Here is a 25,767-nt window from a genome sequence, read left to right as displayed (position 1 = left end):
ACATCCTAACTTATTTATGTCTGTAAAAAGCAAAATTACCAAACAGATTTAATATACTGGTTCCTGAGCCTTAAGCAATAATTATATTATCTATGATTCTATGATTCAACAGCATTGCACAAAACCTTATTCTGCAAGTTGCATCTGCAATGCACCAGTACTACTTCTTAGCTAAAGGTTTCACTCCAACTCTTCAGAAATCTCTTCCAATCCTGTGTACCTTAAAGGGATAAAGAAGTAATTATTACGTCTATGCTTCTGTTAGCTTCCGGATTACTGGCATATTGTGGCTGGGTACATAGATGCTGTCAGTTACTTCAAAAACTGTGGGCTATATCATTGTCTAATACATCATCCTGCTGGAATCTAAAAGTCTCAAATCAACAACCACTTTGTCATATATGGAAATCTGTCTTCTAGATACTATGGCAGGACTCTCAGTGTTCAATAAATTCTGTAGAACTAAAGAAATCTGAGAAAGAGTTAAGCCCTCCTTTACAGATTTAATACCATCATGAAGCTCATTGATAAAACAATATTTTATTCTGAGATGGCAGTGTCAGGCCCAGAGACTACAGGGAAGATGCATGGATATTCAGAGATAAAAAATAGCTTCATAGAAAAGATGCTGTCATTTCTTGGCTTGTATGCGCTTCCTTCTGGCTCTGGGATTCTAATGAAAAGAGCTGGGGTTCTTCTGGTCCTAAGGGGTTTTTTTGGTCAAAAAATGAGGATTGCTTCTGAGACCATATGTTACCAACGTGCAGAAAACCTCTGATGCAGTATCAAGGGAATGCCTCTCAAGAGACATTTAAATTAAGATTATTAAATTATCCTTAAAGAAGTGTCCAAGTAGCAGATAAATTGCTCAATGGCATCACATTCTCAGTAGTCTATGGTTGCCAAGTGGAGGAAAGAGGCAAAAGTTTTATTGAAATACTGTGGAAATCACTGAATGAAAGATTTTGCCAGAGGAAAAAAATGACCTATTGTCTTGTAAGCCATTTCTGTACAGATTTGGATTTTCATTGGCTTAATTTCCTGTGTTAACTGTCATCTGACTCCTATCTTGATCAAGATTTTCAAAGTTATTAATTTGCCCTTCTTTCATGAAAAATATTAGTCAACCGTATCCCCTCTGACCTGATGGCTTGAAGTGCCATCTAGAATTGCCACTGTGTCTCACCCGTATGGCTTGGAAAGAGAGGTACCTGCACACTCCTAAACTCCTACTTTCCCAACTCACTCATTTGAGATTTCCAGTCATTGACTGAAGAGCTACAGATGGAATCATCCCCCAGTCGGCACCCACACTGGGCCATTGTAAATCCATTTATAGGCCAACAGACTACTTTTGAAACTAGGTGATTGCTGATCAAATGAGGTCTTTTATATTTAGTGATTTTCAGACTCCTGGCCACAATTTATCAGGCAAGCCAAACAGTGTCATCTGTTCCTAATGTCCCTGCTGGGACCTACAATCAGGGAGAGACTAGCTACAGAATATATTTCTATTATGGAAGAAAAATAACTGTATTTCATTAAACTACTAAGAAAGCCTTAAATCACAATCTTGTAAAAAACCTGAACAATGTTACATGCTGGCCTTTTCAAAGGCTGAAGAATCAAGTGGAATCCAAGCAACTGGAATTCTAAACATATTAGAATTGGTCAACCTGATAGGTAGGGGGTAAAAAGTATACATCTGTAATGAAATAAGGACATTCCTCCATGGAAGTTTGGTTTGAGAGAGTAAAAATCAACATCTGGAAGAAGCCAGGAAAACATTAAAAACAGCTTTCTGGGTTCACCTTCATTACAAGATGTGTACATAAGAAAACAAAGAGAACTGCTTCTTTCTTATTACCTTCACTTTTCTTCTCCACTCCTGAGGCCCATAGTCATGGGCAAGATAAATAATAAAATAATTAAAAAGTTAATAATAATAATAAAAGAATAAAAATACAGAAAGAATTCAAATTCAAGGTTGTCATCATTACAATTTCCTGATAGAATCCCTTTCTTCTTCTGTTGCAATTCTATACAATTACCAGTAAAAATTACAGAGTACAAAGAAACACTATCCTAGATGTGACTGATTTCCCTAATACTTTAAAATAGCAGACAGAACAACCAAATTGCAATGCCATAAAGTACACACATACAGCTAGTTACCGATTTACTTTAAGACTAAACATAGATTATTGCATCTCCCACAGAGTATTTCTATTAATGAACTGGTACTAGCTTTGCTGGAATTGAAAAAATATCCAGTATCTGGCATGGATTAGCTCGGGTAACTTCCAGTACTGTGCCATAATTCCTTGCCTTTCTGTTTGCTTAACAGAACAATCTTTGGCTAACAGCACAAAATAGTGCCAATTTCAACTCTACTGAAAAGAACAAAAAAGATAAAGAAAAAAAAATTTTAAAGTTCTAGGAATAGAAGTGGAAAATGGCAGAAATAAACCCCCAAAGCACCCTTATAGGTATGTGTTTCAGTTTTACCATTTTTATATTTTTATCCATCAAAAAATTATTAACCTTCCCTGGCTCATTTTTTCATCTGAGGTTGAAAAAGCATATCTGAGTTGAAGCACATGGATGCTGCATAGATTTAAGATAGGTAGGTCAGATCCTCAGCAGATGTAAATTGCTGTAGTTACACTGAATATTGTATATTACTAACTTATTACATGTAAGTAAGGGGCAAATCCTTGCTCCAAATAGAAAAGATTTCATACAATGTCATTAACTTAAGTAAAATTCTATCAGTTTAATCAATCAAGGAAGCATGTGCATTCTGAAACCATAATTCCTTATGCCTACTTCAATATTTGATCAATATGGAACATACAATTAAAAAAAAATTATCACAATAAGTATCTGTTCCAAGTGCACACTGAAATCACCAATTCTCTTCAAAATCTTTCAAAAGTCATCTGTGAGGAGTGTTTGTGGGATAGAATGGGAACAGAGATATATTCAAGTATGGTGAAGAGCACTCTTCACATTAAGAGTACAATTCATGTTGGTAAAACCAGTAAAAGTTAGAAACAGTAACACAGTCAAACACTGTAATATTGTAGCATTTAGAGACTCAAATTAAGAATGAAAATCCCTTTTTTAGTAGCATAGTTATATATAGAAATACAGAGTTCCAAGTGGGGAACTAAGTAAGACAACATGAACAAAAAGCAAAAACAATGACATGAAAGGTCGTTTAAGTTGTCTCTAAAAAATATGCTAGCTCCTTGAGGACTGCATATTTAAGATTTTGCCTATGTCTATACAACTATAATTACTGACATGAGAAAGAGATTACTTAGAAAGCAGATGTTTTACATTCCCTATTTAAAAAAATATATCTGGGAGGAATTTAACAGATTTCATTGACATTAGGATTTGGCCCAGTACATTTTAATAAACTAAAAACCTGCAGTACAGTACACACAGCCCCCACTGTCTGGAGAATTTATATCAAATATACTAGACAATGTAATAAACTTTCTTTTAAAGGTATAAAAATGCAGGTAATACGACCTACGATTTCTGGATCACCACAGCCCATGAGTATTTAACAAGAGTAGAATAATTGATTCTCTCACCAGTTGTGGTCAGTTATTTTGCCACCACTGCTGTGTGTACATGAAAGGAGGCTTTTGGCTTCAACTGCACGTTCTGTAATCCTATAAAATCACTACAAAATATGAAGACCATTCATTTTTTAAAGATCACAGATTATGTGTTGCATAATGTCCCCAGCCCCAACTTTGTGTTTGATTATAATAAACTAAACAAAGGAGGAGGAATAAAAACAATACTTAGTTGTACAGAAAAAAATGTATACTGATGCTGAGACACATGGTCTGCTTGCATTACGAAGCTCTAAAGGACATTTTAAAATGTGATGTAGCTGTGTCTCCTATGCATCTTCACTAGCAATATTGTTTGAGTTCTTTCTCCTGTTTCATACTGAGCGATAATGACCCATTCTGCACATCTACCACACTATGGAGAGTCTTGCAACTTGTAAGTATTGTCAGTCTCAAGAAAGATGGTAGTCAGCAGGAGATTCAGAAACTTAAATTTATAAAATTGTTTTGATACAGACTAACAGCTAGCAATTGCTTCTCACCAGGGACTCTCTTGGGGCGTTACCGTAAGCAAAGTGCCTAAGCTTTACATGAAAACTAAATCCAAATCTTGTCGCTAAAATTGTCTGTGTTAGTAATTTTCAAAAAAGGGTTTTTACAGAGCACCAATAGTAAATTAGTACAGGAAAGACCAAGCCACTAAATAGTCTCATCTTGCAGAACTTAACATTACTCACCCTACACCCTCAGACTAAGAGTTCAAACTTCACACATAGCAGTATGCAGATTCCATGAAGAGGAAACCCACACAGAAATACTATGAAATATCAAACCATCTCATTTATTGTTACATTTTGAGATCTTGGCCTTTACGCACAGTCCCCCAGTCCTAACACACAATCCAACAAATGTCACTGGGGAAAGAATTATGAGGAATTTCTGTTTTCTTTTTACTGAGCTGGTGTCTGCACAGTAGCAGGGAAAGGGAGACTGATCTAGCTGGCTTAAATAACATATTGGAAAATCAGACTTCTACATTGAAAGCCTGAGAAAAGGAGAATCCTGCTTTTGCAAGAGAGTTTTTGTAGTTCTTGTCGTCCCAAGAGAAACAATGCTACAGCATGTAGTTGTTCAAAGTCAGCTACCCTGGAAAAAGTCTGCTGTTAAAACTTAGGTGAACTGAAAGCACAAGAGTGCTTCTACATAGCAAAAGCTTCAATAGGAAACGTAGCTCATTGTTCTGGAGTCTAAAAAGAATTCACAAATGGCTGGTTAACAAGGTCCACTGGTACGAAGACTTCATCCTCCAGGCTTTCTGCTCATTAAAAAGCATATTTCAGAGGGAAAATTGAGAGAGAGAATCTGGAAAGTCCAAAGAAGGATGAAACCTTTTTGATTACAGGATTTGATGTATCTTTTGGTCAATACATAGCAATTGATAATGTATTTGGTAAAGGACACAATACAGCTTAGTTCTGGCTAATAAAAAAGAGAAGTTGGCAGCTATGTATTTACCTGGGGACAAAGCAGCAAGATACCTATGATACTAAGGAGCTCATTCATTTACAATACTTGCAGATAAATCACTTTTTTCATTGTGAGGGCTTTTTCTTACATTTGAAAAAAGGCATGCAATAATGCTCGGAATCAATGAAGACTTCGCGAAAATGAGGTGCAAAATAACAGAACTGTCATTCAGTTGCATTGCAGAGGACTACCAAAGTCAGGATTTCTGGGTTCTACTGCCAAGGGCTACGATCCCTTGTATTTAACCAAATTTCTGTTTCTCCAACTACAAAACCTAACCTTACAAGGAGATTAAAGGGTTAGCAACTTCAGAGAGTTATCATGGGGTTATCAAGAACTTACTGGTTATCATCTCAGCCAATTCACCATAAGCTCCCACGTATGCACTAAGCAGGTGGTAAAATGCTACATAATTCAACTGACCTCATTTATCCTCCATTCAGTTCATTACCCGACAGAGGCACTACGATAACCAAGTCGTGTATAATGCAGCTGCATCAAACCTGGGACTTCACAACGAACTACTGGCTCTTGGTGTGAAGTTTTGGCCATAACTTCAAGGAATAGAAGGTCTGAGATTCTTGAATGAAGACTGAGGGAAAGTGCCAAACACTGCTGTTATTGGTAAATGCTAATGCTACTTAAACGAAATGATTGCATTGTAAGAAAACGTGAAGGAAATAAAGTTCATCACCAAAGAAGGAACAAACATGATGACAGTGAAATCAGATGTATTCTGAAGGTTAAAAAGTCAAGATATTACAAGTTATGGAACATCAAAGGCATGCCTTGCAATGCCACCTCCACATTTCCAAATTTTATTTCTACCCTAAGAGGCTCTTGTGAGAGAACTTTGAGTTAGATTAAGGTGCTTTCTCTCTTTTTACTTTGAATTCTTCTATTTGCTTCAACAATGGACATTTAAGATAAGGCCTAGTTATGGATTTGGATTCAGTGATGTGAATTAACCCTAGCCCTCCCCTTTACAGATATCGTCAACCTCTGGTCCACACACAAAGGCACTGGACTTCAATTAGTAGACTTTTAGAGGATTCCTACCTAATTTTTCAAGTGAAAATTTCTTCATACAGTGAATACATGGACATTGATGTATATGAGCAGGGAAGTTCATCAGCATAATTTTCCTAATGAAAATGTCCTCTGTTGCTTACAATTATTAAATAAATTTGCACAAAAATCAGTAAGACTTAAATTTGATACATAATTATTTTGAGAACTGGGTGTTTGAAACTGATAGACTCTCTGTCAGTTTGAGGAGAGTTACTTGGCTGTCCTCATGCAACAGAGGTACTTTGTGAACATGAATTGCATGAAACAGTCACAACATATTATTAGAGATGTGATTACAATTATCACAAAGATTAATTTACTATATTTTTTGATCAAAATACTTTAAAACAAATAGAGCCTTCAACATAAAAAACCAGAACTGATACAAATTTTTCATCTGTATCTCAAACCTACACAGAAAATATCTTTTTTTTTTTTTCCTTCTAAAATGTTATTAGTAAGAAGATGACCACGACATGGATCAATAAGTCAATTATTTTCTTGGCTATTAGAAGACTATAATTTTCAAAACTGAAGCCCCAAAATTTCATTCCTGCATGAAAAAGCCTTACAAGGGGGACTGGCATGCAAAGACTGAATCCAACTTCCACTGCATTCAGTGGGAAAAATTCCACTCACTTCAGTGTACCTTGGATAAGAGCTCTGCCTGTGGGGTTTGAGCCTTTTTACTTGCTGATGACTTTGAAAGAATCTTTGCTCTTTGTTTTGGTTTTGTCTGGAAAAAATCAAGAGTTTGAAGGCAAGTAGGAGAGTATGGCCCAAGAATGGGGGCATGGTCACTTCATGGACCATAAGCACATACTGGCCTGAAAAAGATAACAGAAAGTTGGGAATTAAATATTTCAAATGGGGAAAAAATAAAACCTACCCCAAACAAAATGATTTCAGTACACAAACAGGGAGGCAACAGGACAGAAATTTACAACCATAACAAATATTCAAACAAAGTATGAAAAAAATTATACCATTCTAACACCAAATGCTGTTATATCTGCTAAATCACAGACTCTGACTACTGTAATCACTGAGTAGACAGCATGAAAATTTGTGCTACCAGTTAGGACTATCACTTCTTAGCCTATAAAATAATCTCCCAAGACAATATACAGTTAAAAAGATGCCTCAATGGTAATTTAAACAGTGATTTACGACAATATAGGATTTTAGCATTAGCTGGTGTGGCTGTAGGATACTTTCTATCAAAAAGGCTCAGGTAACAAACATTAGGCCAAGTCCTATAAGCCTGTATAAATGTACTCTCCTTTATGCATATGAACAGCATTTAACAGCTCCTATGGGACTATTTGTATATGTAAAATTGGATGAGTACCAATACATATAAAACTCACATGAAAAGCTGCCATGACTGTACAAGCTAACATAAACAGGCCACCAATCCACTAAAAGATTTGTAATAATGAGAAAAGTAGTGAACAGAGAAAGTTCAACTGAGGACTTATGAAAATGGCCCTAGAATCTGTAGTGTCCATGCATACCAGATGTACGAGTTCAAATCTTCTAGAACATAATGACAGCCTTCAAAACACTGACAAACCAACAAGACAACAATCATTGTTCTGCCTTAGCAGATGGAAGGCAAAAATCAAATAATAGAAATGCATAGTGGTTGAGTAAAGAACCATGGAAAGTCTGAAAATCCAAGTAGATTACACAATGGAAATAATTTTAAAGGAATACTGCTTCCCCGACCCCACCCCTGAATGCAATTGAAAAACGAGAAATAGCGCAACATACCTGAAGGAAGTATTTTTAAGATACTACATATGTTGCATTGACACCAGAAAAAAAATAAAAAAAACTAACTTACACATTGATCAATCTCTGACTTTGAAATCTCTTCACATGCAAATCTTTAATGAGACTTCAGGCTGCAGCTTTTAGTTCTAGCTCTGAGTTATGAACAGAAGAGACATTTCTTTAGGAATTTTTAGGATGGCAAGTGAACGAATCTAACATCTCCTAAAATCCTAAAACTCAAGATCTCCTGCCTGTATTACATGTTTCTTTGGTTTATTCTGTGCATTTAATCAAAATATAGGGCACTTACTATGCACCTTATGGAAAATATCTGCTAGCTTCTCTATTTCTGGTATATTAAATTAACCAGATGATAGTACTTTTAAATATCTGTCTGCCATGTACAGTACAGATCTTGAACTACCACATATTCAGTATATTCCAGAGAGATAAACAGGAATGTAGATTGGTTTTTTTCCAGTATTTTTTAAAGATAACATAGTAATTTAATTTTTTAGTGTGAATTGTTTCTAATTATAGGCTGGTTGGGTTTTTTTTGTTTGCTTGAGTGTTTGTTCGTTTGTTCGTGGGTTTTTAAGAGTGTGAAAAGCTCCTGGTAATGCATAAGCAGACAGACAAAAAGGAGTTAGGATCCCTCAGATTAAACAGAAACTTTTTAAACCCTTAAAGGAGTAAAACTGAATGGAACTCATGAATGAATTACTACAGCTCTTTGAGTAATTAATTCCAGTCACTATTAACAATACAACTTTCCCTTCAAAGAATTAGTTTCACCTTATAAAGTCAAAGCTTGTAACCTCCTTAATCTTTAATAGAGCCTGCAACAATTACTATAAGGCATAGAGGATCCACAAATTGGAAGCCCTGTGCTATTATCTCTTTTTCCAACAGACTCTTTTGACGATCATAAATAACAGTAAAATTACCATAAAATTAATAGAACTACAGTTAAAGAAAATCATTATGTAAAGGTTTATGAATTTTGCAGCCATTAATAGACATAAGTTAATGAGCCAGAGGCTTTCCAGAATATGATATCAGATATTTTTCCACCAATGAAACTTTCAGAGTTCCAAATCCTTCAGAGGTCACCAACTTCAAAAATAGAATAGAAAGTTACTGTTTAATACTAATGTGAGTAAAAATGAAACTGAAGTATTATAGCAAGTATCCTGCATGGCAATTTGAACAGTCTAATAAAACAAGATAAGGAAATCTACCTTGTCAAGAACGTGGAATGAAGACAGACAAAACCAGAATATTCAAGATGAAGAAGATGCATTTTGAACACTCACTGCATATTTTAATTTCACATGTACATAGATTCATAGCTTTAAGCTAGAAGGGAAAGTTAGGATCAGGGCTTACAGACACCAAGTGATGGAGAAATTTATCATGTCCCTTGGAAATATGTTCCAAAAAAGGTTATTGAAAGAATGTGAATTTTGACAACAGCAAATAAAGCTGATCTTCCATTCCATTACTCTTATGCTGCATGCATGGGATGCTTCAAGCTCACAGTAACAACATATCAATGAAGCATAACTCCTACAGTAACAATGGTCTTTGGTTTCATTAGTCATGTTTTTAAAGAAACGGCAAATATCCAGGTTTTAAAAATTACTAATAAAACTTGCTACATCACAAGAACCAAGTATACATCATCCATCTTAAGGATAAAAGCGGTTTTCTTTAATCTTTCCCCTTCAATCAGGAGGATTGTCCCCTTGGACAGTAACTGCCAGTTTTGTGATTTGCTATTTGATGTGAACTGATGATCTGGACCCCTGGATAGCACATTGCATGGCTTCTCCTACTCCTCTGTAGCCTTAAGAACAAGCATTTATTCACAGTTTCTCATGCTATTGCCACACATTTATTTTCAATGTAAAATTAAATGAAAGCTTAATTCCATATGTGACTTTGGGCTTAGTGTCATAAGAGGAGGAGACTGAAGGCTCCCACAATCTTGTTTATAACCACACACAGGATAAATACAGTGGTTTTAGAGAATATCAGAAACAACAGAATCCTGATTAAAAGTAGCACCCAAAATCATCAGACACGTGACAGATTAGAGATTTACTCAAGACTCTAAAGATAAATGTTTTGAAATAAAAAGTTGCAGGAAAATTTGACTGGCTTGCTTTACTAATCCTAGAAGCAATGTAAGGATTGACATAATCTTCATGATCAATACATTCAGTCCTGAAATTATACTATAAAGCAGCTTCTACAGTTTTTCAGTTGATGACTATGATAGTACAGACAGGGAAAAAAAGATCTTTACCTTGCAACGGCTTAGAAGTCTTTATGAGGTGCTGATCCTTCTGTAGCTTGTATTCCTAGGATGCCACATGAGATCTAAAGATTAGAATAAATACGTTGTTACTACCAATAACAATGGGTACTTACATGCTTGCTCATACAACAGTTCAAGACACTTCCTCCAGTGAAATGTTTGGTACTTTTCACTTTAATGTGAAATACTTGGCCGCTTTCAAAACAATATAATAACAAGCTTCAGATCCTTTAGCCTGGATTTCAAAAGCATTCTGCATCCTGAAGCCACATTGTCTTATTTGTCAAAATAAGCCAAGTATTACCTATTGATGTAACAATTTTAAAAGGTGTAAACCTACTTGTGAGATTAAAAAAAAATTATACTCCAAAAAATCTAAGTGCCCAACAAGTACATGATTCATAGTCAGAACCACTGTAGCTTACAAAGATGCTTATATTAAAATAGCATACATATTATTCACGTTTTATATTATACACGTTGACATTTTATGTATGAAACTTCTTGCATATAAGAAAGCTAAAAACATAGTGAAAAAAAGCTAGTATTTAAATAGTTATCCTTGTATTTTGTAAAGATAAACACTTTTCACTCCTGATAAGCAATGAAAATGAAGAACATTCTCTGTTTATCATTTATTCACTTCTTTCCTACTTGAAAGCTATTAGGACATAGATAACATAAAGCACAACAACGAGATTTTTAGGAAGGTGTTCAATTATGCGCTTATGTCCCATCAAAAATGGACTGATCTAGTGACACTACATTGCACTCCATGGAATTAAAGGAGGTTGTGTGCTTAACTTTTTATTTTACCAGCATTTCAACATCATTATTGAAAAACTCTTGGCAATTTTTGGTTCTGGAGGAGAAAGCCTCAAAACTGTTCTGTAACACATGATATGGAGATAGTATAGGAATGGCATTAAAAAAAATATCAATTTGAGATCCACTCTTGAATGCAGGAGATGAGTAAGAATCACATACAAGTAAACATAAAATATAAACATAAAAACATATGATCTAGTTACCTTGTTACACTTAGAATTACAATTAAAAAAAGAAAAGCAGATACCACATCTTAAACATACTTATAGATCCAAATTTTACATGTACATTCTTTCATGGTAAAACACTAAAAACAAAAGATAAAAATGGCTTCGCTTCAAATGGGGGGGGGGGGGGGGGGGGGGGGCGGGGAAAAGCCCCACATGTCCCAGGAGTCAGGTTAAAGATTCAGAAGTCAGGGCTAGGAGGGAAAAGGAAGATAAATAATTTAGCACTAAGCGTAACTAAGGCCTGTCAGTCTGCCAACTTTAAGAGAAATTAAAAGGTTTACAAGGATCCTGAGAGTTTTTACAGAACCCTCTAGGGTTTTGAGAAAATAAATCCAGAACAAGAAAGGAGTTCTGAAGTATTCTGCATAAATAGATTTTAAAGACACTGAATAGAATGTGAGAATAATGGTATGGAAAGATTCCTTTAGTTCAGAATTAGACTGTTAGCTGGTGTTGTGTTTGCCCTCCTGTATCATCACCAACTGCATCATCAGCGGGGCTGTCTTTTTTCAGATGCATTGCCTTGCCAGAAGCCAGGGAAGATGTGCTTAGGGGAGACCAAAACATATCAGTATCATTTTAAATAATACAAATAAGCCTGCGTATGGCATTAAATGCACAGGCACCGCACAACAGACACACAGTTATTCTGTTAAGATGAACCACATGTTCGTGCTTAAATACCAATTCTGATTGCCTCTGAGTTGAGAAATATCTGTGTTTTAAGGCATCAACACTCATGGCTTAAGGCAAGTCAATTAAGCAAATAAAAAGTAAGCCTTGGCCACTCACTCTTTTTATGGTGTGGGGGGGAAGAAATGGGAAGCTTCACATCATTTGCTTCTCCTTTAAATTTAATTTTCTGTTTTTACTGTTTTTTTGCAATAAGAATATATAGTGAGGTCCTTTGAATTGCATAAAAACAGGAGTTAAACTGAAAAACCTGCACCTGTGTAAAAAATTTTAATTCCATATCATCATCACTTTCTACTTCAAATGAAGATGTAACCTTGTACTTCATTGCTCAGACAATGTTAACTGTAGGAGAATCACAGAAAGGAACCAAGTTCATTTAAGACATAAAGCAATTTTGAATTGCATTGATTACAGTGATCAGTCTATCACTTTAATGTCATCTCAGCTGGCATTTATTAAAAAGACATACATGTGACAACCCACTGATCCTTAACACTGTAGCTGAGATAAAAAGTCTATTTGCAAAGGAAAATTACTTCTTTAATTAGAAATGGAGTATCATTTTCTCTTTTCTTTGTCAGAACTTCAGCAGCCACAGATCAAATACATCATGGGAGGGGTTGAAGAATCTGCCATCTAGTTTGATTTAAAAGTCTTCCTAGTTAATCATTCAAAGTTGTACAAACGAGCACCGGAGATAGGAAAGAAAACAGGTATATTGCACCTGTATGAAGGCACTCCAACTCACTGGTGCTTAGGAAAGGTCTCAAAAGGGAGCGCTTCTTGGTGGACTCAGCCATAAGACCGACATTCAGGGCACAGGGTCACTGTTGCTTCAAGCCCATCTCTACAAATGGAGTAGAGTGGCAAACAAAAATTGTTCCACATACTTATTCTGTAGAAATGACTGAATCTTGCCAGTCACCTAACGTATGTGGAAAAAATAAATCTCAGTCTACCAAAACATATTCCACAAGCAGATTAAAGTGCAAAGAGTAAACTTGTAATAAGCAAAATGATAAATGTGTCCGATACACTGTGAACAACATGCTGTTCTATAAATTCCAGGAGGATTCCTTGTTGGTGAACAGAATTTTGAAGCCAAGTGATTTAATCTGTTGACCTATAAAATCCTAATTTTAATTCTGTTTTCTCTTTGTACAAATTTGGAAAACTTTACATTTCATACAGTGTGTCTCTTAGTTCTAGGGATAGCCAGTCTGATTCTCCATTAGAGGTGAATCCCTCTATCAAGTCAATTACCTTATTTTTATAAACTGTATTCATGATTCCCTAACAATCTCTCTCAGAAATACAGGGCCATCTCCACACTCCACACATCTACAGATGGCATTCTACCACTCCTTCTACTGCTCTGCCAGTATCATGACCTTTGGGAAACAAAGACCATGGTAAGTTTGCGTGAACAAACTGCTAACCCAGTTTCAGCTCTGGCTGCTAATCTTACTGGCACACCACTGGTTTTATTTTATACTCTACTTGAAAGGCATGTAATTCAACAAAGGGTTTAATTTCTCTAAGTTTTCAGGGTGAAAATTACAAACTAATACAAAGGCAGGCTACACAAGTCAGTGACAGAATCACAGCATCATTTAGATTGGAAGAGACCTTTAGATCATCAAGTCTAACTGCAAAGCTAACACTGCCAAGCCTGTCACTAAACGCTAATTTAGGCTGGATTTTTACTCAAATGGATCCCATACAGTAGTACTGTCATCTATAGAAGAGCAAGAAAGTAGCAAACACTCCACGGAGTAATTTATACAACAGCAAAGGCTTTTATGGAAAGACTGCAAGTCAGACTCATTCTTCTACAGAGGTGTTTTAATACCCCTGTAGACAGAAATCTAATCAAAGTTGTTTATAACAAGATGACGACTCCTACACACTCTTTTGGAAGTAGACTTTTTGTATCACATGGAATTAATTCTGGATAATTAGCATACTCAACTTGCCCCATCAATTAACATCAGAAAAATTCATCACACTGCTGATTTCTTAGCTGAACACAGAGCCTATCTGGTAACAAATATCCAAACTAAATGATTATTTACAACAAAGGTCTTCAGGACCTCGAATTATTTTAGATTCTTCTGTGCAGCATGTAACCTTTGGGATTTACTTAAATTGCTGCCTACAAATAAACTACCAGTAACTCATCATCTAGTCATAAAAATAACTTAATTGGACTAGTATTACATATTTAAGTGCTTTCACAATGTTTGTACAGTATTTGTCTGTAAAGCTTTAGATAATATTGCCTTCATCTGACTAAACTATCAATTCCCTTAAAACAATAGACAAAAATCTGCATTCCTGTTTTAAGTTTCCCCAAGGTACAAATCAAAACCTTCAGGTGGCAGATCTTTACTTTGCTATAAACGCTCTTTATGGCCATGCAAGTTGCCAAAGATGATGGCTGCTGAAACACTTAAGTGTGCATCTCCAGCCATTATGCAGGGAACAGGAGCTGTGCAAAAATTCCTGTACAAGCTCTGAAGATTTTACTCTCAAACATCTAGAAATGCAGATTTAATTGGCTGTGATCATTCTTCATAGCAAATAAATTTCATCTATAACTAGATGCCACTGGTGAAATATTCAGCTGTTAACTATCAGTAAAAGTAATTTCAATATGACTATGGCTATTTTACACAAGACACAAGTTGGGCCCAAATTTTATAGTTCTGTTTGATATAGCTCTGTATGAACACATACAAGTGTAAACTAAAAATTTATCCGTTGCAGGGTAAGGAAAGGAACCAGCACATGTAGAATATGGTGTTTAATCTCTAAAACTGAGCTGGAAGAGCTGAACTGGGATACTAGAACCACAATTATTGAGCTGAAACAGAGAATCTGGGCTCCCAAGGTTAGGTTGAGATGAACAATTCCCAGTCTTAGTATGTGTTACTGTTTAAGTGATATTTTGGCACAGAGCTATGTATTTACAAATATATAATAAAGAGCCTAAATTAGCAAGTTCTATGTAAGGATAGCACTTGACGTCTAGAACTTTATGAAATTATTCCACATACTTCAGAAGTATAAGAAAGTTTCTATTCACGATAGTGGAACGATTTTAGTTGAGTGATTTTAATATTATTAGTTTATGAAGGGTAAAGATGACAGGCTGAGAGTTGGGCTGAGTTAATTCACTGAAAATCTCCCTTTTGAGACCCTTCCTAATCAACCATAAGTTGGAGTGCCTTGATACAGGTGCAATATACCTGTTTTCTTTCCCATCTCAAGTGCTGATTTGTACAACCTGGGAAGATTAACTAGGAAGACTTATAAATCAAACTAGATGGCAGATTCTGTGAAGCCAGGCTGAGAGTGCTGGGGTCGTTCAGCCTGCAGAAGAGAAGGCTCCAGGAGGACCTTAGAGCAGCCTTCCAGTGCCTAAAGGGGCCAACAAGAAAGCTGGAGAGGGACTTTTTACAAGGGCATGTAGTAACAGGACAAGGGGGGAATGGCTTTAAACTGAAAGAGGATAGATTTAGACAAGATATTAAGAAGAAATTCTTCCCTGTGAGGGTGGTGAGGCACTAGCACAGGTTGCCCAGAGCAGCTGTGGGTGCCCCATCCCTGGCAGTGCTCAAGGCCAGGTTGGATGGGGCTTTGAGTGACCTGATCTATGAAAGATGTCCCTGCCCATGGCAGGGAGACTGGAACTAGATGCTCTTCAAGGTCCCTTCCAACCCAAACCATTCTATGATTCTGTGAAATTACTTATAGGAGACTAGGACCATGCAATATAACAACAGAAATCAAAAGTCTCAGTATCCAGAACTACTGCTCTAAATACAGGGTACGGTCACTGTACAGAAGTAATGACTTCTATTAAAAAATTAATAGATGGAATTCATATCTGCTCCAATTCCAGAATCTAGTGTAGGATGATGCTAATATCATCTAATAATATCAGGATCAAAGTTGAGTGGAATAAAACTTCCAATTTTAGATGCTCTTTATCTGCAGGTGTGAATGTATAATGAATTCTTGCCACTGGCTCCCTATTATAAATCCAACGATTTTGTACTCCATGACAGCAGTTTCTACAATTTTCTTTTGGCACAACCTGCTTGGAATACATGACAAAACAGCAGGGTGCCAAAGCGTTTCTCTAAATGATCTACTTTGCAAGACAGCTTCCAAGTGTGACCCTGATGAATCTTATCATTACTCTTGGAATAGAAAACACGAACGAAAGAAAGAACCCACATTTCATTTACTTAAGCAGGTGTTTCTCTGTTTCTTTTACATACTACTTCACATCCACGCCCAAATATTCATTCCAACAAAGCATTTTAAACCCAGGTTCAATAAAAAAAACACACCACATTACTGGGTAGGATAGAATTGCACTACAACTATTTTTGAATCCTTCTGTCTCAGACAAGTGTAAAGCATCATTTGATGTCATCTCAATTACCATGTTACCTCTAACCAACTGGATTGCTCTTCCTATTCAATCTTTGCATGGAACTTTCTAAATTAGATGGCAGGCTTTTTCCAGTGGACAAACCCACCCTCCGGCAGACTATAAGGCTCAGGATTTGACAGGATTCAAGCTACAGAACAAGGATGGATGACTCTATACTTTAACTGAATATCAGATCATTTTAATGGTACAGAGAGGCATTTCATTGCAATATATAGTGATGGTTCAGCTTTTACTTTAGTTGGGAAGAAGCGTTTATGTGCAAAAACTACATCAAAAATGGGGAGGGGATCATTATACATATTCAAAATTATAGCTCTGAATTAAGGTAAATTCCAGTTGCAACACAAATTTCCAGAGGCTTCTGATTTTTTTTCTTTTAGCAAGACATGCTTTGCAGCAAATTCCCAAGAAACAGACAATAAGGATTTGTAGAATGCGTTAAGAAAGGTTGCTGACATATACACATACAAGGAGAAGTGAGCACAGAGTTAACTGTGACTTGTCCCCTCCTCCTTTCTCAGTCTAGGAACCCTTCCATATGCTGTGTTCTATTTATTATTTCTGCATTTCATCAGGAGGGAAATATTCACGCTGAGCCACAGGGATTAAAGACTGAGGCTCTAGAGAAGTCAGATCACATCTGTCATATCCAGCTGTTTTCAATTCTAACACCTCACACCTGCTTTTATTTATTATTCCTGGGCTAGACAAGACAGGGATCATTTTGCAATCGTTGAAAGCTTTCTTAAGGAAGACACAACTCGATGTATTCCCTTCCCTTTTGCCTCTGCCATAGCCCACCAAGACCACATTAAAACCAACTGCTGTCAGGGTGAGGATGTGACCTAGCGGGAAGCCACTCCGTACCGAGGCTGGACAGCTCCCTCTCACCTCCCAGCACAGGGACAACATCGGGAAACCAAACAGAAACACCAGTGACTACAAAAATTTGCTGTTGGCATAGACTCTTAACCCCATTTACTCCCACAGACTTCAATTGCCTTGTTTTTAATTTATCTTGGAAATGGACTCAAGAGGTTTGGGTGGCAGTGAATTAACTAATTCGTATACTACTTTATGCAGCGGGATCTCCACTTTTACTTATTTCAAGCTACGTTCCACAGAGCCTGTTTGTTGGCAGTCCAGCTGAATTGCTTTCCTATTCTCTATTAGGAGATCACACTGCCTCAGAATTTTATCGTCCTTTTTTTTATCCGGTAATTTTTCCAGACAGGGGCTCATAAGTCATTCTTTTTGCAATCTTCTCTCATGTCACAGGCTAGTCTTACATTAGGGTCTTTCTAATTAACTGCTCAACAGTAATTATTCAATCACATTTAAAGTGCAAACCAAATGTACCAGACCACCTTGTACCTACTGCACAAACACTTTCCCATTTGCAGTTGCTCATCTCATATACCTGACCTAGCACAACAAGGTTATTATTTGATGGAGCAAACTCGTATCTTGCTTGTAATTCATTCAGTTGTTATGGGGGAGACGTTTGCTGCTTCCCTTCCTTGCAACCTGATGATGAAGATATCCACAGTAGCCAGACTATCTGACTCGCCTAAGAAACACAGCACTAGAAACAACCAATGATGCTTTATGAGCCAACTCACAGCAGTCAATAAAACCATCATGGAACTTCCATCAGTTCGTTAATTTTCTCTGTATTTAATTGCTCATAGAATAGAAGTAAAAGTTGCTTTGTCATTTTAAAACAAGTTTTGATACTGTTTTGGTGTGCTAATGTTCAAAGGGAAGATCTATCAGTCAACCACAACAGCAGGTGAAGACCTATTCTAAAACAGTTCTAGAAAACTGAAAAAACTAAAAGACTTCTATTCTCTTCTTGTCCTCTAAATGACCAATGACTTGGATATACAGCCAGTGAGTAATTTCAAATATAATTGATCTAACATGGTGATCACTCAAGTACTCTTATGATTTTTAGTGAGTAATTCCATAACTATATACAACTAATTTTTTGAATCTGCCAAGTCAATAGAAAGCCTTCCCACACAAAATGAAACAGGACCTGAAGTTCATAAAACATCTGCAATTCCTGCAAGAAATTTAGCACTGAAACATGAAGTATTATTATTTGTAATAACAAAATACATTAGGAGATGCTTTAAAAGGCAACTTTGCCCCACTAGTCTTCAAAAAATGAAGGATACTTCATAACAAGAACAACCATCAGTCTGAATTCAAAACTGAACCGATTCATTAAAATTTGGGTAGCGTGTAATAAAACATACCTATAGTTGCCATAATACTGATGTGCTGTAAATGCTATCCAGTTTTTGGAAGAGTAATGTACACTTACTAGACAGACATCAAGGCAATTGCCTATGTTACAATGTTAAAAAAAATAGACTGTACAGTTTGCAGTAGCATCAAGTCTCTATTCAAGTGTAAAAAAAAATTAATTGACTCCATCTGTATTGGCCTAATGACTGATTAAATGACTAATCACGGAAGTCTTAATTAAAATCATTTTTCTGTACAGAAGAGGATGGAGGGAGGAAGGCAATCATTAATGTGTTATAATGTATGTCAGATTCCATTTGTGCCATTTACTAACAGCCATCAAATGAGTAATTATGCACAAGGTCATTCTGTAAACTTTCTGCATACATCAGACTGATTGGATTAGGGCTTGGTGCCTGGCTAGGTTCTGCATGTGGCTGCTTTTTTTCCAACCACAAAACAGGTAATTAATATTGCTCAGAATAAATAATAAAGGAAGCTGACATTTCCTCTTCCATCCTCGCATCAGCCAACCCAGTCAAAGATTCATAAACAACTTTCATACATTGCTGGGTGAAGTCCCATATCTCATGCATTAAATCAAGCCCATCCTCCTCAGCTATTTAATATTCTTCATGAATTGACAGAGAACTCTGTCACACAGTGAAATTCTATAATATGCAAGGAATTTTTCCTGCATGAATAAAACAACCAGGCAATTAAAAGAACCCTTTTCAAGTAAAGTAAGATGGCAGTATAAAACTTATTCTAAGGTTTATTTGCCAGCCACCTGACTACCCTTATGCATAGTGACCTTTGCTATGGAAAAATAACAAGCTGCTTCTACCTCAACAGCTGAGACTAATCCACTTAAAACAATGTATTAAATTGAATAATGGAATAAAAAAGTGCATCTTGAGATTAGATAAACCAACTTCCCACTTGCATGTAACTCATACATAGGACCTACACTTTTTGATGAAATATTGCATATAAAATGCTGAAGTCCAAAGAATAAATTGTAACACAGACAATATTTTGTTTACTGACTGCTGTCCTGAAATTTCTAGAAAAATCTTATTGCAGCCACAGTAAGTCTGCCATATCATTAGCTTCAACAATTTTGCATATCCCAGATGACAATACACTGTCTTATGTATAAAACAATTTTTTTAAATGAAATTAAGTATGTCTTAATGCAGAGACAAAAAGTTGGTATTGTCCTGTCACTATTATCAACAAATGTCCAGTTCTGTAAACATTTCTTTCCTTCAAAATTCTGAATTCAAATGGGCAGCACTGATGTGAGTTACAGTTTCAGAATTAGGTGCCAAGTAAGTTCCAGTTCTTCTAAAATAACGGAATCAGATTTAGTACTAAGTAAGTTTCTCTGCCTCTTTTTCCGAAACATAAGTATTCTGAGAAACAATCCTGATAAAGATTTCTGTAGTGACACTGAAAACTGACATCCTCCCATGAACATACCATGTGTTGCTTTAAAACGTACCAAATTGACTAAAAATCATGTTCAGAATATGGATGGAGAAAATAATTATAACACAAACTTGACCCTACTTACCACATAACTGAAGAAAACAAAAATACACAACAACAAAACTCTGCAGTAACTGTCTTTGTCACACATGAAAGAAGTTCATTTCACTAATAAAGGAAATGGAATTACCTGATAAGATTTAAAATTGAGTTCAGCTATTCTATAAATGCAATTCAGAGTTTTAAGGTGACTCTCAAGACTTAAAACCAGCATTGAGACTCAAATGTGCCACTCTGGGCTTCTAGACAATTAGTTTCATCTTCATTTGAAGACACATATATTCAAAACCATTGCAAAATCCATCATCACCAAACCAAAGTACTCCAAAATAAACAACATACATATGGCACAGTAAATCTTTCAAAACCTGAAGATATTTTAATGGAATAATTCAACACAATCTGCACTGTTCTGCTAATGCAAATGAAAACTTGCACAACTACCTAAATTACAGGGTGGTGTGTCATTCTTAATCTTCATAGAAATGTAGGAGTTCCTGTTTCAATCATTTCTATTGTTTGAAATACACCAGATGATAATGGAGTGGCTGCCACTGTAGGCAGAGACTGAATTCTAGGTGAAGCTAATTAATGACTCAATGTATGACTTACTGTAGTTTGAAGGAATTACTAGACAGTGGTGAAGATCGATGTGCAAGACAGCTGCAAGTACATTAAATGACCTGCCTGAAACTTCAGCATTGTCTTTTTCTACATATGTTGATTATCTAGGTTATTCCTGATCTTTGATTGTATAAAATATTAAGATAAAGTCAATCATTTCACATACCTCTCAAATACCTGAAAAGGTAGATTCCCTTCTCAGCACACAAGTACATACCCTTCACATCACAGTATAAAAGTCCAGCCAAGTTTGACTGAAAGACAGCCTTCTCCCTCTTTTTTATTTCTCCAAGTGTAAAAAAAAAAACAACCAAAAAAACCCACCAAAAAAAAGGGAAAAAAATGAAATTGAAGGTATCTTATGCCCAAAGACCGATCACAGAAGAGAGATGCTATCCTATGTGAAGGCATCTCCAGATATTGTAGATCTGGGAATTTGGGAATTCAAAACTCTCTAGGCCACTTAGGATAAAGCAAAATAGGTTCAGATTAAGGGGTTGAAATGCAGCCAAGCAAAGCCATTTAAGGAAAAACACAACAAAACAAAAAACCCAACAGTCTATACTAAATTCCCTGGTCACACTGCAAAAATGAGGGAGACAGTTGCTGCATGTGGTAAATGAAGCATTTTTGTAGTGCTTTAAATAGTTAGGTGCCTCTGATTTCTATTATTAGCCATTGCACATTGTCCTGTCTACTTTGACATAAACATGACTTCTCGTAGTAGTTAAAGATGAAAAAATGCCTCATCCGCTACAGAGAAGCTCTTGCAAATCAGTGGGACCAACCTGATTAGACACTGGAATCGCAATGCCTGCACATGTCAGCAAGTCCCATTGTAATTACTTTATGCTTTGCTGTTAGCTGAACTAGTGAAAAAGGTGGAGAATTAGTCATTATGGCAGATTTGCTCAAGTCAGGATTTTAAAAAGCCTGTAACCTATTGCACAGTAAATAAATTAAAGCAAACACTGGAAAAGTTACCAATAAGCAGGCTATAGTAAAAGTCACTTTAATCACAACCCAAATAATGGGAAAGTTAAACAATACTGTTTTCTTAACCGTTGCAACAGTCATCTGTCTCAGAGGATATCTCTACACCCATTTTGTCAGTTAAGAAATGCAAATTAGATATCCCCTATTCTTCTATTTGTTTTGTACAGTGAGCACAATTTCTGCATGAACGTCCAACTGTATTTCCATCCTCTTTGTGTCACAGAAACCTCATTTACCAGTCATTCTTCTCCATATGAAAAGATCTATAATGAGGAGTCTTTCTGTCATTGCCCTGCTCCTCTGAGTCAGGAATTTTCATTTCCCCCTAATACTTGCCGCTATAGCTGCAATTTCATTTACTGTCATCTCATACTACAGCCTTAATGCAAGCACATCTGTGGCTGGATCATGGAAAAGATTCAATGTTGCTTTCAGAGCTGCATATCGATTAAATTGTTATGAGAAACCAGAGTTTTTATTTACTGTGTTCGCATATGGTACTTACAAAAAGGAAGGTTTATTCACTCTACTTGAAATGACAGTTAATTCTTCCAGTTAGTCACCTAGCAAAAATATCTGATATGAGAATGCTGAACATAAAAAGCAGGACTAGGAGGTCTAGTTGCACATGCATTCTCTCCAAAATGAAAAGCCATAAAGTTATCCAAAAGCTAAACATACATTTTTAACTCACATCTAAGCAGTATCGTGAAAGAAAGAAACTACTTTTTGTTTTGAGGAAATAATGCTGTTCAAAAAAAATATTTCTACTATTCTAATCTTTTTAACATACATATGAAGCAATTTACACACCCTGAGCCAAATTTGGCTTTGGTGCAACTCCAGAAATCTGCTGTATCAGGATTGATCACCTCAATCTATGAAAGCAGTAGAAGTCATGTTCTCTTTGATGAAAGCTAGAGTTTCAGTAGATCAGTATCCCAGCATTTACGATTTCTCTTGCTCTTCCATGCTATTCAAAGCTACCTTGACTTTTAAAAAATCCTCGTACTATTACTTACTGCCTGCCATACCTTTGCATTAGCAAAATTGCAGGAGCATCTTCTCTTTTTCCAATTGGAATTAAAGGAATAGGATCTGAAAGTTTGCCACTAACAGCTAAATGGACCATCAGCCAGAGCCAGAATTGTACTTTTTATGTGTTCCAGTATGATAAAGAAGACCTAACACTTTTCACAAGTTGGGCTTCTGCAGATGTCTTATTCTTCCCTACAACAAGGTAAGAGGATTTAAAAGTTCCTTGACACTGGGCAAGGAAAGCTTACAGTCAAGATTTTACAGACTGCAGTTAAGTTTCTGAGTTGCAGAGTCAGAAATGGATGTGTAGCTTCTATTTGCAGCATTAAACCCCATTATTTTACACAGATTGTCCTGATTAAAAAAAAACAACAACCAACCACTTTCCTAAAGTCAGTGTACAAAGTCAGTACTATTGAGGGGTTGAAACAGGAAGCTACCTGAAAGATGTCACATAAGTTTTTATGAAACAAATCACAGAAACTTTTCAACAGCTAATTTGAATTCCAACAGGTAAAGTAGAACCATTTCTAGGCAGTCTGCAATTTGTATTTAATTGCACTCATGGAAGTTATTTCTAACTTCTCTCTTTTTAACCTATAAGGATGCAACTTCAGGAGGGATTTTGGATTACATCCTAATTCCTTTTTATGATATTGATAATTCTAGCTGGTTCCCACATGATGGAATTTGCCATTTCTCCATCCACAATTGAAGATACATGTTCAAAGAGAATTTTGGTATTTCCACTTTCATTAAATACTGAGTCTATAAATCTCAACACGGAACGTAATATGAAACCACAGAGTATACATAAAATAAAACACCTATACCTTCCTGAGCCTGTAATCATGAAACAGTGGAAGATAATTCTTTCCTATCAGGCAGAAGAATGCAATGCTGGTGGTGTTGTTTTCAAACAGTAAAAGGACAGAAAGCATGCTGATCATGCACTGAAAATCTACAGCTGGAGTTTACTTCTGATAGATTAACACCACAAAGGGTCATAATATACTATTTGCTTCACCTAATTCCATTCTAGACTTCCAGTAAACTCAAACTAGTGGGTTTTAGTTGTTTGTTTTGCTTTTTTCCCAGAGAGCAGGGATTTTCATGCTTAAATAAACTAGATTTTTTATGTTGCTACCTTTGTTCAAATCACCCTCGAAAAACTTGACTAACCTAGTGAGCAGAGAAGTTTTTCTTTCCTATTTAATTTTTTTTTCCTTTTTAACTATCTACACCATGTGTAATGGAGTTATGGAGGTTCATTTAAACACACCCATTTTAAACTAGCAAGGTTAGATGTAATTAATCAGTGTAAATCACAGGAACACAGAAATCAGAGCAGACTGCAAAACAGCTGAAAAACCAGGTTGCAGATTTGGTGGCGATTTTAAAGGTGTAGTGAAATCTCCCACACCTACTTCGATTGAAAGAAGGGGGAAAAGCTCTAAAAAACCAAGACCAGATATTAAAAAAAACCAACCCCAAACAGCTCAATGACCCGACACCAAACACTCTCAAACTGAAGGACTGAGAAACATGTTTCTTGTGAGCACAAGCCCAGGTTATAAAGCAGTAAAATATGTTTTCGGCATAAAATGTGAAAGGCAGTATTATTTTTCAGTGGTCAGCTAAGATACAGACAGGATCATTTGTCCAAGAGAATAAAATCAATTATTAGAAGTGGTGTATTGCAAAGAGACAAAAACTTCTTTCAGCAGACAACATGCTCCAGCTGAGCAGTAAGGAATACTGATTCACACGTACCTGCTGTCTTCCATTTTCTCCTGTGAGACTGTCATCTTCTCAGCTTTCTCAGCAGATATTCTGCCACTTGGCTTTTTGCCTCCTTTCTACAGGAGAAAAAAAAAAAAAAATTCTGTAGTGCTTAAGGAAAGTGCCAAAAGTGGTGTAATTTATGATGTGCTAGTGTTTTCCTTTGCATTCATAACTTAAGAACAAATGCAAAATCATCAGCACTTGAATGTGGTAGATTTTGATTTACATATATTAAGATTCTTCATGATTTCCTATTATTTATTTATGTAAACAAAACTGGATCCTGGTCACTAAATATTAGCAACCCCTATATAGTAACTCAAGCCAAATGATAAAAAAAGGTAAAATCCAGAATGTACAACTCAGTCAATAGAATTTGAAACCAGAAGTTATATCAAATTGTCTGATCTGAAACTCTTATCTGCTCTTTCTTTTTTAGAACTAAAATCTTACAGGGAGTGAAATAAATAGTTATGTACGCCTGAACTTTCGGAATGGGCACATTCTCAGTTTGATTAGATCTAGGCTTTCCTCTATAATTTTCCAGGAACAGTTTCAAGCCTTCAGTTAGTAGAAAAAAATATTTTCTGGACTATTTCCTGGAATTTTTAAATGCCTACACTCTTGTTTTCTTCATTTACATGTATTGGATCCACGCAAATACAGTATTTTACATTAAGGTTGCATAGACAGAAGTTTAATAGCTTTTACTTTTCTTCCTTTTCTGAAGTATTCTTCAGGGTCCCACTGTAAGAAGTACTGCAAAGCCCAAGAAGTTATGCTGACAGCATTACACAAAATTACACCTTTTCATTCAGGTGTAACAACTGATGCCATCTTGTATGATTTTTGTAACAACCAACATAAACAGTTACATAATACTGCAATTACTCATGATAATTTTATACAAACCCACCCTGCAGGAACTCAAATTTCACAATTAAATGACTTCTGTTCCCTGAAAGACCTGCAAGAAGTCTGCTTTGGTCATGTTCT

The 25,767-nt window shown here is 36.1% G+C and overlaps 1 long non-coding RNA gene across 16 annotated transcripts in view; it reads right to left on the bottom strand.

Moving 5' to 3' along the window:
• LOC106112545 (uncharacterized) overlaps positions 1-25,767 on the bottom strand; it is a 189,664-nt gene that overhangs the window by 128,485 nt on the left and 35,412 nt on the right. For all 16 annotated transcript variants that reach the window (XR_008746211.1, XR_008746213.1, XR_008746209.1 and 13 more), the window contains 2 exons: positions 24,760-24,845; positions 10,285-10,358 (listed from right to left, as the gene is read on the bottom strand). This is a non-coding gene — a long non-coding RNA (uncharacterized LOC106112545). The remainder of the gene's footprint in view (positions 1-10,284; positions 10,359-24,759; positions 24,846-25,767) is intronic.

Source organism: Falco peregrinus, chromosome 3 (assembly GCF_023634155.1).
Source record: "Falco peregrinus isolate bFalPer1 chromosome 3, bFalPer1.pri, whole genome shotgun sequence".
Lineage (NCBI taxonomy): Eukaryota > Metazoa > Chordata > Aves > Falconiformes > Falconidae > Falco > Falco peregrinus.
This window is presented reverse-complemented; position numbering and strand designations above follow the sequence as displayed.